Raw genomic sequence first — 14,293 nt, forward strand, 5'->3', positions numbered from 1 at the left:
ATGTTTGCCCGTCTTCAGTCCTCTGGGACCTCACTCTTACTCCATGAGTTCTCAAAGATAATCTCTAATCATTCAGAGATTGTTTCATATAGCTTCTTAAGTACCCTAGGGTGATCATCAGGCCCTGCTAACTTGAATATATCTAACTTATCTAAATATTCTTTAGCCTTTTCTTCTCCTGTTCTGGCTTATGTTTCTTCCCTCTTATTGTTAATATTAATTGTGTTAAGCATCATGTCACAATTAACTTTTTCAGAGGAGACTGAAGGAAAATAGGCATTAAACACCAGAGACTTTTTGATGTCATCTTTCCCTGCTAAATAGTGGACCTATGCTTTTGTTTCATTTGGTCATAATGTATTTTATAGAATCTCTTCTTATTACCTTTTATGTCCCTTGCTAAATGTAATTCATTTTGTGCCTTAGCCTTTCTGATTTTGTCCCTTCAAGTTTGTCCTATTCTTTTGTATTCATCCTTAACAATTTGTCCATGTTTCCACTTTTGTTAGGATTTCTTTCTGATTTTCAAGTCACTGTGTCCTGAAGGAGCCATATTGGCTTCTTACTATTATTCCTTTCTTTCCTTTAATTGGGATAGTTTGCTCTTGTGCCTTTAATATTATCTGTCTGAAAAATTGCTGGCTCCTCTGAACTCCTTTTCCTCTTCGATTTTCCTCCCAAGGGACCTTATCTATTAGTTGTTTGAGTCTGGTAAAGTCGGCTTTTTAAAAGTCCATTGTCCTTAATTTGCTGCTCTCACTCTTTCCTTTCCTTAGAACCATGGAGCCTATTATTTTATGAATGCTTTCACCCAACTTGCCTTCAACTTTCAGATTTACAACAAATTCCTCCCTGTTAGTCAGAATCAAGTCTAAAATGGCTTCTCCTGGTTATTTTCTCCACCAGCTGAAACAAGAAGTTGTCCCCAACACATTCCAAGAATTTATGGGAGATTTTGTGTTTTGCTGTATTACTTTTCCAACAGATATCTGGGTATTTAAAGTCCCTCATTACTATCAGGTCTTGTGTTTTGGATATTTCTATTATTTGTGCTAGAAATGCCTAATTCACTTTTTCCTCCTGATTTAGTGAGGTACTGTAGCCCCTACCATGACATTGCCTCCCTTTTTTGTTTGTTTTTCCTTTTTTGTCTTCATCCAGAGACAGAGTATACATAGAGTTTCCCTACAGCTGTGTTCAGTACAGGCATGTTCCATGGTATTTATACTTTCACATATGCATCTGCTGGAAAAACTGATTTTTATAAACTGAAGCTGGATTTCCTGCTTCTAGAAATTGCTTAGTACCTTCAGGTTTCTGTCTATCTGGTCTCACAAAACTTTCTCCAATTTCCCCTGGTTTATGCCTTAACTTTTCTTTTCCTGGAATGTATATAACATTTAGTTCTAAGTGCATGTGTTCTGGTGATTGTGCCTATGAAAGGCAAGGAGGATAATTTACAATTTAAACAGTTTGCTGGAATTTCACTAATTTTGGGTGCAGAAGAAAAATAAAAGATAAGGGAAATGAGACAGATGTAGCAAATACTTTTTCATAAGGAAAACCAGCCATTCAAAAAAAATGGCAGGCAATCAACTTGGAGAAACACAAATATATAGAAACACAAAAAGATTCAAAGTGAAGCAAGAGCTTGGATATGTTAGTGATAATTGGTGGCTTCCTGGCATATTTATAATTTCCATATTGTTTGTTTCAATATCTGACTTCAGTGGGAGAATTAAGGGCACAAAAAGGTAGGGTTGGGCTCCAAGTGAGTAATTTTTTTTTAGATCACTAATGGATAAAGTCCTGTATATTTTGAAATTGAGATAAAACTGTTTCTCCATCTTTCATTTAAGATAAAGAAAAAGCAGACTGTGAGATATTCTATTTAAGAATCCATTGTGCTTTATTTTACTGTTCTCCAAACAAACATATTCAACTTCCTATTAAGAATTCTGGGTACCAATTTCTTGTATGAAGAAATGTTATAATTAGAGCTATCGTTGGAGGGTATTCAAAACACAATGTACATATTTTACTACATTACCCAAAAGATATCCTTAATTATCCAAAACCTGAATGTATTCAATTTACATGCTCAGATACTACAAGGATGAGGGCAATACAAGTAGGTAAGTAGATAGAATAACCTCTATATGCAACTCTTTGAATATTCTCTTTATTTATATTGAGGTTACCTAATATGTCAGCTCAGCAATGGGGTGGGGAGGAAACATGTCCTAACACTGGCCATCAATGAACAAAAATAAATAAATATAAGAAAAAGCCATGACATCCCTTTCCCACACATGACTTTCCAACAATTCTCATGTTTGTTGAGGTCACAGGAGGGAATGGGATGGAGCCTTGTGCCTCCCTCCCATCTTTTCAATCCCACATATTGATAAATTATATACTGTACCAAATACTGCAACATGACATGAAAATGGTTTCATCCTTTGTTTCTGAGTGAATAAAAGCTTTGCAGTGCAAGGACTATTTGTTCCCTAATGTGTAAAATTATAACAGGCTTCCTCTCTGGCTTGTCAAGGTAAATCACATATACTATCAGGTTTCAGAGTAGCAGCCGTGTTAGTCTGTATTCACAAAAAGAAAAGGAGTACTTGTGGCACCTTAGAGACTAACAAATTTATTAGAGCATAAGCTTTCGTGAGCTTGGAAAAATGCATCCGATGAAGTGAGCTGTAGCTCATGAAAGCTTATGCTCTAATAAATTTGTTAGTCTCTAAGGTGCCACAAGTACTCCTTTTCTTTTCACATATACTATGTATACTGGAGTTGATGTTCTGATATCTTTTTTGTTTTTATTTTTGTTCTTTTGCAATTGCATCAAAGATCACCTCGCTTTTCTTCTGTTGTCTAGTTGCAGTATTTTCAGCACCCAGTTATCTTTTTGTGCTCCTTCAATAAACTCATTCAGTGAAAGCTTTCTTGTACAAATAAAGAAAATTGACATATGGATAGTTTGATCAAATTGATTTAAGCTTCTGTGCAGAGATCTAAATTACACCTTATATTAAAACACTATGTTTACATGTTTTCCTTGGAGTCTGGGGACTAATGGGGCTCTTACATCAATGTAAAGCAGGAGTAACTCCATCAAAATCAATGGAGTTACATCAGAGTAAAACTGGCATAAGATCAGATCAAGCCCTGTGTTTTTATTGATTGTCATAATTTTATATACTTTCTCCAAAATAATTCCCAGAGGCTGTCATTCTAGCAAATCCATAGGACTGCTCCTGTGTGCCAAGGTTGCAGAATAAGATCCTAAAATTGTATTGAATATTATGCAGCACAGTTAAAATCTTTTGCTTTTTATTTTCCCCCAAGCTCAGAGTGAATTTAGACAGCATTGAGGTAAAAACTGGCAATAAACACCTGTACCCTGATTACACAAGCATTCCTGCTATTGCTACTTCTGAGTGGTAGTAAAACAATTGGCAATTTTTCTATAAAAGTCTACTGCAACAAGGCCACAATGTCTTTCGTATTGCTGAAAGCAGCGGCATTATTGGTGAATAATTGGTGAATATTGGTGAAGAGTATGAACAAGAGGCTACTAGGCAGCTCTCCAACACCACTTTCTACAAGCCATTACCCTCTGATCCCACTGAGAGTTACCAAAAAAAACTACAGCATTTGCTCAAGAAACTCCCTGAAAAAGCACAAGAACAAATCCGCACAGACACACCCCTGGAGCCAGGACCTGGGGTATTCTATCTGCTACCCAAGATCCATAAACCTGGAAATCCTGGACGCCCCATCATCTCAGGCATTGGCACCCTGACAGCAGGATTGTCTGGCTATGTAGACTCCCTCCTCAGGCCCTTCGTTACCAGCACTCCCAGCTATCTTCGAGACACCACCGATTTCCTGAGGAAACTACAGTCCATTGGTGATCTTCCTAAAAACACCATCCTAGCCACTATGGATGTAGAAGCCCTCTACACCAACATTCCACACAAAGATGGACTACAAGCCGTCAGGAACAGTATCCCCGATACTGTCACGGCTAACCTGGTGGCAGAACTTTGTGACTTTGTCCTGACCCATAACTATTTCACATTTGGTGACAATGTATACCTTCAAATCAGCGGCACTGCGATGGGTACCCGCATGGCCCCACAGTATGCCAACATTTTTATGGCTGACTTAGAACAACGCTTCCTCAGCTCTCGTTCCCTAATGCCCCTACTCTACTTGCGCTACATTGATGACATCTTCATCATCCGGACCCATGGAAAAGAAGCTCTTGAGGAATTCCACCATGATTTCAACAATTTCCATCCCACCATCAACCTCAGCCTGGACCAATCCACACAAGAGATCCACTTCCTGGACACTACGGTGCTAATAAGCGATGGTCACATAAACACCACCCTATATCGGAAACCTACTGACCGCTATTCCTATCTACATGCCTCTAGCTTTCATCCAGATCATACCACTCGATCCATTGTCTACAGCCAAGCGCTACGATATAACCGCATTTGCTCCAACCCCTCAGACAGAGACAAACACCTACAAGATCTCTATCATGCATTCCTACAACTACAGTACCCACCTGCTGAAGTGAAGAAACAGATTGACAGAGCCAGAAGAGTACCCAGAAGTCACCTACTACAGGACAGGCCCAACAAAGAAAACAACAGAACGCCACTAGCCATCACCTTCAGCCCCCAACTAAAACCCCTCCAACGCATCATCAAGGATCTACAACCTATCCTGAAGGACGAGCCATCGCTCTCTCAGATCTTGGGAGACAGACCAGTCCTTGCTTACAGACAGCCCCCCAATCTGAAGCAAATACTCACCAGCAACCACACACCACACAACAGAACCACTAACCCAGGAACCTATCCTTGCAACAAAGCCCGTTGCCAACTCTGTCCACATATCTATTCAGGGGATACCATCATAGGGCCTAATCACATCAGCCACACTATCAGAGGCTCGTTCACCTGCGCATCTACCAATGTGATATATGCCATCATGTGCCAGCAATGCCCCTCTGCCATGTACATTGGCCAAACTGGACAGTCTCTACGTAAAAGAATGAATGGACACAAATCAGACGTCAAGAATTATAACATTCAAAAACCAGTTGGAGAACACTTCAATCTCTCTGGTCACTCGATCACAGACCTAAGAGTGGCTATACTTCAACAAAAAAGCTTCAAAAACAGACTCCAACGAGAGACTGCTGAATTGGAATTAATTTGCAAACTGGATACAATTAACTTAGGCTTGAATAGAGACTGGGAATGGATGAGTCATTACACAAAGTAAAACTATTTCCCCATGGTATTTCTCCCTCCCACCCCACCCCCCACTGTTCCTCTGATATTCTTGTTAACTGCTGGAATTAGCCTACCTGCTTGTCACCATGAAAGGTTTTCCTCCTTCCCCCCCCTGCTGTTGGTGATGGCTTATCTTAAGTGATCACTCTCCTTACAGTGTGTATGATAAACCCATTGTTTCATGTTCTCTGTGTGTGTGTATATAAATCTCTCCTCTGTTTTTTCCACCAAATGCATCCGATGAAGTGAGCTGTAGCTCACGAAAGCTTATGCTCTAATAAATTTGTTAGTCTCTAAGGTGCCACAAGTACTCCTTTTCTTTTTTTTTATTATTGGTGAAGTTTCCTACGCACAAGCCATCCTTACCTAAATGGCACTAAATAATTAATGTTTGATTTTCAAAGCACTGAGTAAATTGAAAAGTGGTTGCACAGTCACAGTCTGTGTTGAGTTAGGGTCTTACAGCTAATAAATCACTTTCTCCATGGGAAAGTGTGGGGAGAAGAAATATTTTCCACTTCTTAGGCACAACAATCTTGTTGGTCCCATGATTTTCAGGTTGCTGTTCAATGGTCTGCATTTTGAATGCAAATTCAGACTAAGCATAAGACGATACAATCCCCATGGAAGCTTTTAGGCCAAATGCTGAAATGGTGAAAATAATAGTGAAATTGCACATTGAGTCTAAATTCTGCTTCCATTCACACTGGCCAGTGGAGTCACTTTGGACTGATGCCAGCATAACAGAGCAGAATTTGGCTCCAAGTATAAGTAAACTGGGAAACAGATGTAAGTGGTAAAGTAGTGCAGTTTGGAGCAGTTTGGTATCTTAGCCCTCATCCTTCACACGCTTTTGCAAATACTTAATTTTACTACTGTGACTAGTCCCACTGAAGTCATTGGGACTATTCAAGGTAGTAAAGTTAAGCACATATATAAGTTTTTCAGGGGGGGGGGTCTTAATTGGTGCGTAAAATGAGTGTAAAGGCAAAGTGAAAAGAGACTGCAGGGAAAGAGCAACTGTCTGAGACATGTAGTAAAATAGAAGGGCTGAATCCTGAGAGCCCTGGCTACACAACCTGTATTCTAGCCATTTAATACTTTTCTATGTTGCAAGTGAGAAGCATATATTGTTGCTATGTTTAAAAAAAAAATCCCATGCAATCAAGTTATGCCAGTGTTATACATTTAACAAACACTGGTCTATATGAACTTTTAGTTGTTGTTACAAATGTATAAGGAATAACCATGACAAATATTTGTCTGCATTGTCCTCTTAACTACTAAAATAATTTATCTGAAATGTTGTAATCTATAATCTGCTAGTTGCTCTGTTCAATGCTGATTTAGTAGCTTCTGGGGCCAGCATGCAAGTTGTACCATCTTTTCAGACCAAACAAGGTTGGTCAAGCTGCCCCAAAATATCAGTTGATTGTCTAAAATCCCACATTACTGTATATTATCAATAGAGTATATTACTCCAGGGACAACACAACACGCATGTGTGTGTGTCTGTACATGCATGAAGCTGTGTTACAACACCTTGGGAGATCCCCAGGGGAAAAAAAAATATTTACCATCTCCATTTTCACTCATTAGTTGAAATACACTTCATTGGGGTTAAAAGCTGGATATCCATATTCCTTGTCCATCTTTGTCTGACATTGTAAATGCTTTGACAAGAAGACAGGTCTGCTATTTTTTTAAAGTATTTATGACAGGGATTAATGCCTTTAGAGCGATTGTGGGAAGGACAATATATTGGCGCTACACCTACTAGAACTCAAACAACTCGCTCTTTTTCAGTGTATTCCCTGACGTCCAATACAGGATGAATACAACACACATCAGGATGTGTTTCAGGAAACAAACATTTACTTCCATGCAGTTCTGTGAAGAGTGTATTACCTGACCTTGGTTTATATAATTAACCTCCATAAATTAGCAAAAGAAATAACTTCTGTACAGCGTCTTATGATGCATACTTGCCACAGTTCTTTATCCATAAAAGGGGAATAAAAGCACTTGGGTACATACCTCACAATAGTTTTGTGAGGATAAATACATTAAAAGATTCTGAAACACTCATTTCATAGGTTTCAGAGTAGCAGCCGTGTTAGTCTGTATTCGCAAAAAGAAAAGGAGTACCGGTGGCACCTTAGAGACTAACAAATTTATTAGAGCATAAGCTTTCGTGAGCTACAGCTCACTTCATCGGATGCATTTGGTGGAAAAAACAGAGGAGAGATTTATATACACACACACAGAGAACATGAAACAATGGGTTTATCATACACACTGTAAGGAGAGTGATCACTTAAGATAAGCCATCACCAGCAGCAGGGGGGGGAAAGGAGGAAAACCTTTCATGGTGACAAGCAAGGTAGGCTAATTCCAGCAGTTAACAAGAATATCAGAGGAACAGTGGGGGGTGGGGTGGGAGGGAGAAATACCAGGGGGAAATAGTTTTACTTTGTGTAATGACTCATCCATTCCCAGTCTCTATTCAAGCCTAAGTTAATTGTATCCAGTTTGCAAATTAATTCCAATTCAGCAGTCTCTCGTTGGAGTCTGTTTTTGAAGCTTTTTTGTTGAAGTATAGCCACTCTTAGGTCTGTGATCGAGTGACCAGAGAGATTGAAGTGTTCTCCAACTGGTTTTTGAATGTTATAATTCTTGACGTCTGATTTGTGTCCATTCATTCTTTTGCGTAGAGACTGTCCAGTTTGGCCAATGTACATGGCAGAGGGGCATTGCTGGCACATGATGGCATATATCACATTGGTAGATGCACAGGTGAACGAGCCTCTGATAGTGTGGTACATTGGCCAAACTGGACAGTCTCTACGTAAAAGAATGAATGGACATAAATCAGACGTCAAGAATTATAACATTCAAAAACCAGTTGGAGAACACTTCAATCTCTCTGGTCACTCGATCACAGATCTTAGAGTGGCTATGCTTCAACAAAAAAGCTTCAAAAACAGACTCCAAAGAGAGACTGCTGAATTGGAATTAATTTGCAAACTGGATACAATTAACTTAGGCTTGAATAGAGACTGGGAATGGATGAGTCATTACACAAAGTAAAACTATTTCCCCCTGGTATTTCTCCCTCCCACCCCACCCCCCACTGTTCCTCTGATATTCTTGTTAACTGCTGGAATTAGCCTACCTTGCTTGTCACCATGAAAGGTTTTCCTCCTTTCCCCCCCCTGCTGCTGGTGATGGCTTATCTTAAGTGATCACTCTCCTTACAGTGTGTATGATAAACCCATTGTTTCATGTTCTGTGTGTGTGTGTGTATATAAATCTCTCCTCTGTTTTTTCCACCAAATGCATCCGATGAAGTGAGCTGTAGCTCACGAAAGCTTATGCTCTAATAAATTTGTTAGTCTCTAAGGTGCCACCGGTACTCCTTTTCTTTTTGTGAAACACTCATATATCACATGGATGGGGGCTATACATGTACCCCTAATAGTGGTAATGTAGCAAGCAGTTAAAACGTTGAAGAGCACTGAAATGGGAAATAATTAAGGGACTAATACTCCACTCCCAAAAAGCTCTATTAATTTCAGTGGAGTTTTGTACACACAACAACTGTAGGATTGGGCCTACAATTACAAAGGAACAGCTGGAGATGCAGGTCCTTTCAGGATCATGCCTTTGCTCCTATGTCAATTAGCTTTGAAGAAGGCCAGACAGCTCATGAGAAACATGGCACAAATTCAGAACTGGTTCTCTGTTCTTCCAATTTAAGAAGCGTGGGCCAAATTCTGCTTTCATTTGCACCCGTGCAACAGAACTTCCTTAAGTAGAGCTGGTCAGTTTGTTTATCATTGAAAAAAAAATTAAAAACCTAACATTTCGTTTTTTTCAAAACTGCTCTTTTTTCCATTTCTCTCTCTTTTTAAACTTTCACATTGGAAAAGTGAAGAAAGTAGAGAGAGAAAGTGTTCCAATTCTTTCATATTTTTAAGGTTTATTTAAACTTTTCACACTGCCAGTGGAAAAGGGGGAGTTCTGGGTTGTGTGGGGTTTTTTGGTTTTGTTTTGTTTTGTTTTTTAAGGAGATGGGTTTTTTCCTCCATTTTCTCTCACTTCTTTTTTCCTTTTCACCACCAACTTTTTCAAGTAGGAAAAAGTAGAACGATGAGTATGGGTTTTTTTTCCTCATTTTCTCTAACTTTATTTTAATCTTGGTTTCCTTTGAAAAAAGGGTAGACAAGTTAAAATTGAGAAAAGTAGGCATCTTCCCACTATTTCAAAACAAAAGTCTTCCTAATTATCAATAAGATTTTTTTTTTCAAAAACCATTAATTTATTACTAAAAATGTTTGTGATGAAACCCCATTTTCAGGTAAAAAAAAATTCAACCAGTCTTAACTGTAAAGAAGTACAAGACATGGCTCTAAATATGGTTGCTTAATATATAAAAATGGAGGCTAAATGTTTTGGAAAGAAGGCTTGAGAGCATTATACAGCAATAAACTACAACCTAGTCTTTAGGATAGGATGTTTTTAATGGAAATTACTTATTCACTTTACATCAAAAATGTTTACAGTGATTCTTCTGTGTCCAACTGATTCTTACTTCTATAATTTTCCTTATTTCTTCCTTATGAAGATAGCCATTCCACTGTGTCATATACTTTGAACGACCACTTCAGTTTGTGCTCAAACTTGTCCCTTAATGGTATAGTTAAGACTTCTACCTACTCCAAAAAGTTGATTATATTATCCTGAAAACAAAGAAAGAAAACCATATTTTTGCTATTCCTGTTGTGAAACCTTTTAAAATATTTAGTAGAACAGCTTTCAGGTAATGCAGCAAGGTTCTTTCATATCCATGTAGTCTAATCTATGAATTTTATATATGCAGTTTTGCTGTAGCCATGTCAATCCCAGGATATCAGAGAGACAAGGTGGATGATGTAAAATTTTTTATTGGACCAACTTCTGTTGGTGAAAGACTAAGAGACAAGCTTTTGATCTTACACAAAGTTCACCAATTTGTCTCTTTCACCAACAGATACTATTCCAATAAAAGATATTACATCACTCATCTTGTCTTTCTAGGTATTTCTAAGGCACCTGTTGTTATAGTATTGAAACTCCATACATAATTCCAAACAGAATGTTCATTGTAAGAGAAATTCATCCCATTTCTGTCAAAGTACTGAAATACATGTCTGCAAGTACTGTCTGCGTATTCAGCTGCTTCATTTTGGCCAGGGTTTCCAAAGAATTGCTTGAATTTATGTAAACAGAGACCCTTGCTGGGATATTTCAAAACAAGTTTCCTGTGCATTTCCTTTAACTTTACCAAATCAATTCCTTTCATGTTACAGGTTTAATACTGCCATTACTTGGAAGGAGTGGAGAAATTGATCTTCTTCTTTTGCCATGATGAATTGTGTTCCTTTGCTTTTACCTGGAGAAATAGGTAGATGCTTATAGTAAAAATAATTCAACAAACCAGCCAGGATTTTTCTTAGTGAATTGCAGAGCTTTATACCTGCACTATTAGAGACTATGCATTTCACTGTCAGTTTTCTAATCCAATCATAACAGTTTTCTTGTTGTGTAAAACTGAGTAAGAACCTGTTTCCTGCTCTGAACAATAGATTGCATTATGAAAATGTGTTTTATTGAAGTCTAAGAATTACACTCAGTATGAGCTAGCGAATAGGGGATCCCAAACAGAGAAGTTTGAGAGGGGGAGAAGGAGATCCCCCTCCTGAATGAACAAGGTGTGAATACTAACCTTGGGGTGAATGAGTTTGTTTGGCTGTTTGTATTTTTCTCTCTCTTTCAGGTTATTTTAGTTATTTCAGTTATAGGGTCGGTTGGGATTGTGTGTCTGGGGACTGGTTTGAGCCTTTGTTTTCTGGATCATCCTTGATCAGCCTCAATCAGCCTTGTGATCACCCTCCCCCGTGTGATTAATGAGGGCGTAGGGCTGACCTAGGAGAGAAGGCCTTAAAAGCCAGAGGCTAAGCAATCAAGAGACCGCAGACAGGGTAGTTTGTGGGAGGAAGATGGTAACATAGTTAGGAAGGGGAATATTGCCAGTGCCTACACTGCTCCAGTCTCCTCCATCTGTGCCTGTATCCAGACAGATAACCTAACCCTGGCTGCCTCTACCCAGATCCTGGTGTGGATTTGCAGAGACTGTGGCCTGAATTTCCCATTCTCAGAAAGCTAGGCTGGGGTGACCATCCAATGTGAAAAGTGCATGCTGGTGGAATCTCTCAGGAAGCAGGTGAGAGAGCTACAGGAGGAAGTGGCTAGGCTGAGGAGCATTTGTGCCCACAAGAAATTCCTCGAGAATATTCACATGGAGACATCCAAGGCTGAGGAAACTATCCAGCTACAGAGGATTGCTGTCACACCACCGGGGGAGGAGTATATGTCTCTGTCACAGGGAGGACACTGGCTGATGGTTATTTCTGGCAGCAGGCAGTGTTCTACCCATACTCCCAACGCACCCACCATGGTGATTGTAAACCCGATATGCTGCCCTGGCAACAAGTGATGAGGAATAACCCCCAAAGACAGAGGAGGAGAAGCCATGTACCCACAAGGCTGGGAGGATTGCAGCCACCACTCCCAGGAGGAAACATAGGGTAGTGGTGGTTGGTGACTCTTCTGATGGGGACAGACGCACCCATCTGTCGCCCTGATGTGGCATCCCGAGCGGTATGCTGCCTGCCAGGGGCCCATATCAGAGATGTTATGGAGGGGTTGTCGAGGATCATTCGGCCCTCCAACTACTACTCCATGCTATTCATCCATGTGGGCACTAATGATGCTGCAAGGTGACCCTCAGCAGATCAGAAGTGACTACAGGGCTCTGGGAGTAAGGGTGAAGGAGTTGGGAGTGCAGTTGGTGTTCTTTTTGATCCTTCCAGTCAAGGAGAGGGGCCCAGGCAGAGACAGATGCATCCTGGAGGTGAATGCCTGACTGCAAAGGTGGTGGCACCAGGAGGGCTTTGACTTCCTTGACCACAGGATGCTGTTCCAAGAAGAAGGACTGCTATGCAGAGATGGGGTCCACCTATTGAGGAATGAGAAGAGCATGTTTGGATACAGACTGGCTAACCTAATGAAGAGGGCTTTAAACTAGGTTTGAAGGGGGTAGGTGACCAAAGCCCACAGGTAAGTCAAAAACATGGAGACCTGGGAGAAGGATCGGAATATGGGGGTGTGGAAGCATGGGCTATTATAGCAGGGATGGGGAATCAAATCAGTATCTTAGATGTCTGTATACTAAAGCAAGAAGTATGGGGAATAAGAAGGAAGAACTCAAAATGCTAGTAAATAAACACAACTGTGACATTGTTGTCCTCACAGAGACTTGGTGGGATAATATGCATGACTTGAATATTGGTATAGAAGGGTACAGCTTGCTCAGGAAGAACAGGCAGACAAAAAAGGGAGGAGGTGTTTCCCTATATATTAAAAATGTATACACTTGGACTGAAGTTGAGATGGAAATAGGAAACAGGCTCGTTGAAAATCTCTGGGTAAGGATAAAAGGGATAATAAAAACAAAGGTGATGTCATGGTAGGGGGTCTACTACAGACCACCAAACCAGGAAGAAGAGGTAGATGAGGCTTTTTTTAAACAACTAACAAAATCATCCAAAGCACAGGACTTGGTGGTGATGGGGGACTTCAACTACTCAGACATCTGTTGGGAAAACAACACAGCAGGACACAGATTATCCAACAAATTCTTGGAATGTATTGGAGACCATTTTTTATTTTAGAAGGTGAAGAAAGCTACTAGGGTGTTAGTTTGTTAGTTTTTATTATTTCAGGACCCTACTTCCAAAAGACTGCGGGGAGCTAACAGAAGTCTCCCAAGATTCCCTCAGTATAGCCCACCTATCAGAACTTATCCAAACTAATCACAAAGACCACAACTTAAACAATCGATTCTTGATTAACCAAGTAATTAGGAATAGGATAGGCAAGAAGGGAATGGGGAGGGAGGATTAATAATACTGAACAGATTTTATAACCCTGCACTCTTTCACATAGAGATTACAAAAGGGTATATGATGGCTGCTCTATACCGTGTCCAGATGCTGCTGCTGCTGAGACCAGGATTTGACGGATGACTCACCAGACTACGATCAAGTCTGGAACAGGACATCACTACCGTACTGGAGAATGACAATGAGGAATCAGGTAAAAGGCCTAACTAACTTCCCACCCTAACCCCTTTTGCAATGTCCTGTCTGTGAGTAAGAGCCCTAGCCACTCGAAGTAGAAACCCTGTGGATGGAGGTATGCTTCCCTTAAAACAAAACAATAAACCAGATCATTTCCCACACAATTAGAGTTGAGCTGTTATCTATGCAGATAACTGGTGTCAGATCTCTTTCCAAGCCACAACTCTGGAGAGAACCTCCTCCCTTCTCTCTAAGGTAAAAGCAGAGGAAGAACCCTTTCCCGCTCTTTCCCACCCTATATGATCCCTCCCGATGCCTAGTAAGAAGCTACTAGATTTCCCACCTTTTCTCGTCTAAGGGAACAAGAAGGCTGTCTAACATGGTGGACTACTTGTCCTTTACAAGCCAAAATGGCGGACAATAAACAAAACCACATTAAACACCATTACCAAGTATCATGTCATAATTTGATTGGGGTGGAACTCACAAGGAGAAAGGCTGTCCTAGATTTGATTTTGACAAATAGGGAGGAACTGGTTGAGAATTTGAAAGTGGAAGGCAGCTTGGGTGAAAGTGGTCATGAAATGGTAGAATTCATGATTCTAAGTAGTGGTAGGAGGGAGTAAAGCACAATAAAGACAATGGATTTCAAGAAGGCAGACTTTAGCAAACTCAGGGAGTTGGTAGATCCCATGGGAAGCAAATCTATGAGAAAAACCAATTGAAGACAGTTGGCAGTTTTTCAGAGACATTATTAAGGGCACGAGAGCAAAACTATCCCAC

This window comes from Dermochelys coriacea, chromosome 6 (genome assembly GCF_009764565.3).
Source record: "Dermochelys coriacea isolate rDerCor1 chromosome 6, rDerCor1.pri.v4, whole genome shotgun sequence".
Taxonomy (NCBI): Eukaryota; Metazoa; Chordata; order Testudines; family Dermochelyidae; genus Dermochelys; species Dermochelys coriacea.